Source organism: Vicia villosa, unplaced genomic scaffold (assembly GCF_029867415.1).
Source record: "Vicia villosa cultivar HV-30 ecotype Madison, WI unplaced genomic scaffold, Vvil1.0 ctg.000098F_1_1, whole genome shotgun sequence".
Classification (NCBI taxonomy): Eukaryota; Viridiplantae; Streptophyta; class Magnoliopsida; order Fabales; family Fabaceae; genus Vicia; species Vicia villosa.
Genome location: NW_026705010.1, coordinates 209,637 through 216,507, shown reverse-complemented (window position 1 = coordinate 216,507; position 6,871 = coordinate 209,637). Strand labels below are relative to the sequence as shown.

Below are 6,871 nucleotides of genomic sequence, written 5' to 3'. Positions count from 1 at the left end.
GATGTCATCTTTATCCTTAGAAATACCTTTGGGGAAGGGTATCTCACATGATCTAAACTCCATGCAAGCCAAGCCTAAGGAAATTGTGTAATTTGTGTGGACTTATTTGTGTTTGTGCATCATGCATACATGCATCATTCATACATGGCATGACTAACTCGTTTCAAGGAATTGGGGGATTTTTAACCGTATATTATTTTGTAGGTTGTTGGTATATGGAAACCAAAGGCCGTAAACCGTTCTTCCTCAATTTCAAGAAAGTACCTACACCATTGAAGGTTTTCTGCGACAACATTTCTGGTTCGCTCAGATTCACTGAGTCTCTCAACATGCTTATAAGTTTGGTGCGATCTAATGTGGATGAAGTTCTTCTCAACACCATGGTTCAATTCTATGATTCGTTACTACATTGCTTCACTTATAGAGATTTTCAGTTGGTACCATCCTTGGAAGAATTCTCATACTTGCTAGGGCTCCCTGTGCTCAATCAAATCCCTTATACTGGTAAAGAAGAAGATCCTAAATGGGAAGTCATCGTTGTTGCCTTACACTTGCCAAGATCTGAGATTGAGAAAGTTTGGATTAGTAAGAAAGAGTATTCTGGACTACCCCTTGATTTCCTTTACGAAAAGGCGGAGATTTTTGCTAAAGCTTCAAGTATGGATGCTTTGGAAGCTGTTTTGTCTCTCTTAATTTATGGACAAGTTCTATTTTTCCATTATGAAAAAATTGTTGATGTGGCTGCTATCAAGATATTCCTCAGTAAGAATCTCGTTCCTACTCTACTTGGTGATTTGTTACATTCTATTCATTTCCGAGTATCAAAAAGGAAAGGTTGTGTCCTTGGATTTCTCCTCTCTTGCATAAGTGGTTTATTTCGCACTTACCCCTCTCCGTAAGAAAGAATGAAGAAGGTTTAACTTGGGCTCAAAGAATTATGAAGCTTTCTTTTGACGACATCATCTGGTACCAAAAGGAATTTGAAAAAACTTTGCTATTTGATAGTTGTGGAGAATTCCCTAATATACATCTTTTTGGCGTTCGTGGAGGAATAACTTATAATCCCATTCTAGCTCGACATCAGTTTGATTTTGCTTTGAAGGATAAGCCACGTTCCTTGTATATTAGTGCAGAGTATTTCAGCTATGATTCAGACAAGGCAAAGAAAATAGATCTCTTCATCAAAGCTTGGTCGAAAGTAAATAAAGTTGGTGCAAAAGATATAGGAAGGAGAAACTACATGCCATGGGACCCATACTTCCAATGGGTCTATGATCGAGTTATGGAATTTGGGATGCCTTACCCATCTGATACGCCCATAGTACCAAGAGTAGCTCCTCCTGTTGTCCCAGTTGCATTTGAGCCATATGTTCCTACTCCAAATGAAGATCTTATTGCAATTATTAACCGAATGAAGAGGGAAAGGGATGACTTCGAGAGACGCTTACGAAAGGTTGAAGCTGAAAAAGAAGTGTTGACACAAGATGCTAAAGAACGAGGGACTTTGCTTGACTACTTTTCTCGCAAATGGAAGATTGAAGATTTTGTTTCTCCCGATCAGATCAATTCATGGGAGGATGAAATTTCCAGGCTTGTTCAAGAAAGGGAAGAAATGATCAAGGCACACAAGGAAGAAGTCAGGGTACTGAAAAGGAGGCGTCGTCAGGAAGACAAAAGTCCCGGAATTTAGACTTTTATTGTTTTATTTATTATTATTTATTTCTTTTTTCATTCTGATGTAACTAAAGGATTATGACCCTATGAGTTCATAATTTAATTAATAATAATGTTTTTTTCACTTTTGTTTCAATATGTGTTAAAAACCTTCTAATTCCTTGAAAACATTGCATCCGCATCCGCATATCATTCATAAACATTGCATCACAGGTCTTCATAAAAACAGGTGTCTCATCTTTCCGCTGTTTATTTCAGTGAGAAAATGGATCTCGAACAATCTGTCAAGAATCTCCAAGCTCAGAATGCTGAATTCCAAGCTTTGATCCTTAACTTGGCCAAGGGGCAAGAAGAATTGAAGGCACTTCTGATCGAGAAGGAGAAGAATTAACATAAGCATTGAGGTGGTCAAGATAATCAGAGATCCAAGCTTAAGCGGTCATTTACTTCGTTACATATACCGCTATCTCAAGTTCTCCAACAATTGCTCAATCAGAACTTGATAACTCTACTACCTCCATATTCATTTCCTACCAATCCCACTCCTGGGTATAAGTACCATGCGAGACGTGCTTATCATTCGAATAGTCCTGGTCATGATACAGAAGATTGTTGGCAATTGAAGCACAAGATTCAAGATTTAATTGACGACAAGATCATTGACTTCAACTCACCTAAGAAGCCCTACATGGCTAATGTTGTGCACAACCAGAGAGGTCGAGATAAACGCACTAGTACAAAAATACCTTTTTAGCAGAAGTTGTTAAGTCAGTTCACCCGCCACCTGACTTAAGAAGTCACACGGTGGCAATTTTGTAAATATTTGTAACTTATTTAGGCCGGATGCATTTAAAGCCGACTTAACAAATATTAAATAAAAAATATATTATTACTTTAAAGGACAAAACTTAGATACAATTCTTTATATGTAGTTCTTACTCTTTTCCAATGAAAATATGACAAATATACTTAAATATTATTTAGTGAGTGAAAATAGGAGAAATTTGCATACGTGTAAAAGGAAATTATACATTTGTCATATTTTCATTGAGAAATAGTAAAAACCACACCTAAAGAATTGTACCTAAGTTTTGTCCTACTTTAAATTTCTTAAGTCACTTGTATTTACTAATTAACTTAAAAAATCTATTAATTAAGTCAAGTGTAACTCACTTGACGTAAGGAGTTTTATTTACTACTAATAAATTAAAGTAATAAGTAGTTTTATATCAAATTAACTGTCAAAAATAAAATAAATAAGTAAATCTGATATAAAATTGTAACAAAAAAGGTAATAAAAAACAGAAATAATTATTCATTGTCTGGGAATTTCTCTTCTCCAACCCAAACCCTAACGCCGTCGACTTTCATGGGCTCTCTCTGCTACCCCGTCAGTGAAGTTTTCCTGCATCCAAAACTCATCGAACAACACGTTTTCCTGCACCCAATACTCATCGAACGTTCAATTCCTTAAAACTTAGAGTATGTCGTCTCTCTCTCTCGGATAAATTCCTTTTAGGATTTAAGCTATCTCCTCTCCAGGTCGATAACTCACTTCAATTTGATTTCATGTGCAAAGAATTAGTGGTCGGAAGATAATATTTCTCCTAATGTCTTCATCTCGGATACCTTATTTTGCCTGTTCACTATTGCGCAGGTGTGTAGGTTGTATTCATATTGGTTTATTAATATCTTGCTTATTTTAGTTGTTTGAATAAGTTAAAATACAATTTGTTTTATCTCCATCCAATAGCCTACCCCCACTACTGTAGTGACAACATCGATTGTAGACGGTAGGAAATCTAGTTCTGCAACATTATTATTCCATTGAAGTTCTCAATTGTAATAGAAAAAACAGAGTTACCAGGGTATATATTAGTGTATTAACTTCCTTAGTTCACAGTAAAGCATGATCCTTTTCAGACATTGATGGAAAATATGTTCATAAAATTCTTTGTTTTTGTTGATTGATGTTGTAAATTCTAATTGGCAGTGACTCTTGAGAGTTGTGGGAGTTGGTGACAATAAATCTCTGGTGGTTATTGATGATTTATTGAATAAGTGTTTGGATGATAGTTTCTTGTTACAACTTTGTAGGCTCAAGCATGTTGGAATCAACACTTGCTGACAGTGGTATATATCTATGCTAGTTTGCATAGCTTGTCTTGGTAGTGATATGAATGTTTTTGCAATTTCTTACGCTTACTGTTTGATTATAATTCAAAGGACAATGTCGTGTATTTGCACATCTGGAATCCCAAGAAAATATTGTAGAGATTGCATCTCAACTTGGTAAAAAATCGTTTTTAAGTGACTTAACAAGCGTTTTCTTCTAGTGTAGCCATCTTTGTTTCATTGTTCCTTTTCAATGAACTTGTTTCTATTTGTATACACATGAAGCTAACATATTTGGAATTGAGTTATTTTTTTAACAGCAAAAGGGCTGCTATGAAGTCCATCCTGTATCCCTATAAATATGTCTTTTCTGGATTTGATGCGGTTATGAGTCAGTCTCAAGCTAAGCTCATTGCAGGTATTCTGTAGCTTAACCATAGCAAGACCAGTCACATTATGTGCAAAGCATTGTATAATACTTTTAAAATAAGTTTTAAGAAAATTCTCTTTATGTCTGCATTTTTTTGATATGCAGATTTCCCCGACGTTGTCCGCGTGATTCCTAATAAGATTCTTAGTCTTCACACAATAAGAAGCTGGGATTTCTTGCACGTAAAGCAGGATATAGTAACTGGTGTTCTTTCTAGAGCCTAATCTGGAAGAGGCACAATCATTGCCATCATAGACACTGGTTACTTTGTATAACACAACTCTATAATAACTATAAGAAAGTGTTTGATGAGACTATAGTCATAAAGTGTGATTGTTGTCATATAATTCTTTGCTCTATTAGGTATCTGGCCTGAGTCTCATAGCTTTAGAGATGATCGCATGGATAATCCTCCTCCTCCTCGATGGCATGGAATATGTTAAGAAGGCGAAAATTTTGACAGCTCCCACTGTAATAGGTTCATAGCTGATTACAAATTTATTTCTAGTCATTTTATCCTACAGTATATGGAGAAGATATAGCAACTTCATATGCAAGTAAAGAAAGTACAAGGTAAAATGTATTGGTTTGTGTTGCTGTATTTTTTCATTAAGAACCATAGTTATGAAAGTTCTCAATCACTATTTTCTATACTAGAAGATGTGAATCAGGAAGTTTTAATTCCTCCTTAGCTAAGGGAAAAGCAATTCTATGTTTTCAGTCTCGGTCGTGGTGATTGGTAATGGCTGCTACAAGAAGTGTAATGGAAGCTTAGGCTATTGGTCTCATATATGCTCAATTTCCAACTAAAGATGTTGATATGTGTAAGGATATACCCTCTGCCCAAGTTGATTTCATAGCAGGAACAAAAACTCTATCATACCTGGAAACTACTAGGTAGATACTTTTGAAAACTATCATCTATTTTTCTATGCTTTATATAAAATATTAAATAATGCCATTTTATTTTAATGATATATTCTTGCTTGTTGTAGGAATCCAAGTTGATTTCATAGTAAGAACAAAAATTCTATCATACCTGGAAGCTTCTAAGTAAATACTCTTGAAAACCAACATCTATTTTTCTATGCTTAGTCTATAAAATATTAAATAATGATGTTCTATTTTAAAAATATTAGCTGTCAAATTTGTACTATTTAGTTTCTTCTGTGTAACAAATAGTTAGTTGTGTTAAGGATAATGAATTTCGACTTTGTGACATTTAATTTGGCCTTACTTCTTTATGATTTGTTTCTAGCTATGATCTTTAGGCAATTATTTACAGTACCTTTTTTATTACTTGTCATATTTGGATATACATTTTGCAGAATATTTGATATGACAAAATATATTTTTACGATAAAAAAATTATTTTAAAAAAAATCCCAACTTTTTAGGTCAGTTATAAATGGTTTCAGATCTTTTTGAAAGCCTAGACTTCTTAAGCCGGTTATCTTTTAACCGACCTAATAAAAGTTTCTTATGTCAGGTCCAAATCCGACTTAAGAAGTCAAAGCTTCTTATGTCGGTAATTCTTAGGTCAGGCTCGAAACCGTCTTAAGAAGTCATTTTTAACCGACTTAACAAGTGTTTTTTCTACTAGTGACGCAACCAACAGGCTGGGGGAATTCTGATCTCCACACCAGCATCACAACCACAACGTAAACATAACGCGCCTAAAAGACAATTCACAAAGATCAACATGACTTTGGCTGAAGCGTTGCAACAGATGCTGAAAAAAGGGCTAGTTACTTTGAGGGATCCTCCTCGGAATCCTAACACTTTGTCTCATTAGTATAATCCTAATGCAAGATGTGCTTATCACTCCGACAACATTGGACATGACACTAATGATTGCTGGCTATTGAAGAATAAGATCCAAGATCTAATCGAAGGCAAGACCATTGACTTCCACTTACCTGAGAAATCTCATGTGGCTAATGTTGTGTACAATCAGAAAGGTCGCAATGAACACAACCAATATGTGGGGACAATCCTGACCTTCACACCAGTTCCACAACAAGGACGCGAGTCAGATGCACCTAAGCGTTAGTTCACAAAGATCAATTTGTCACTGGCTCGGGCATTACAATATCTGCTGAAAGCAAACTTGATTATTGTAAAGGATCCTCCCGTGAATCCCAACACTTCCTCTCCTCGCTATAACCCCAACGCGAGATGTGCGTATCATTCCATTAGCCCTGGACATGACACCGACAATTGCTGGACTTTGAGAAACAAGATTCAAGACATGATCGGTGCTGGTGAAATTGAATTCAATCATCCTAAGACTCCTGTAGTGATCACCGTTCCCATGCCTAATCACGACAAGATCGATAAATGTCTAGAAGGATGAACTTTTTAGATCATTAGATTTACTTTCATTTGCAATTTCTATTCTGTTTGTCTAAACATTCGACTTATGATAGACATTATCTGTTTTAATAATCATCATTAGTGCATTGCATATGTTTGTCTTGAATAAATTATTTCGCTATCACTCTTTTCAATTTGTGTCTTTATTATACTCCTGCAAAGTTGTATGCCTTTTGAGGGAGGATGACGAAAATGATACTGTAACTCATACAATATGCTTTTGAACAGACTATGCTGACGATGTACAGGCATTGTTTCAATTCCTAAACAGTGGAG

General features: G+C 35.5%; 1 long non-coding RNA gene across 9 annotated transcripts; it reads left to right on the top strand.

Moving 5' to 3' along the window:
• The first annotated feature begins 2,961 nt into the window (after positions 1 to 2,961).
• LOC131624028 (uncharacterized) lies at positions 2,962 to 6,589 on the top strand. Of its 9 annotated transcripts, XR_009290427.1 has the most exons (4): positions 2,962 to 3,966; positions 4,110 to 4,207; positions 4,325 to 5,116; positions 5,215 to 6,582. It is a non-coding gene; the product is annotated as an uncharacterized LOC131624028 (long non-coding RNA). The 9 variants fall into 9 exon arrangements; XR_009290425.1 differs by having other exon boundaries at positions 2,962 to 4,792; positions 4,877 to 5,116; positions 5,215 to 6,589; XR_009290424.1 differs by having other exon boundaries at positions 2,962 to 4,792; positions 4,941 to 5,116; positions 5,215 to 6,587.
• Positions 6,590 to 6,871: the final 282 nt, after the last annotated feature.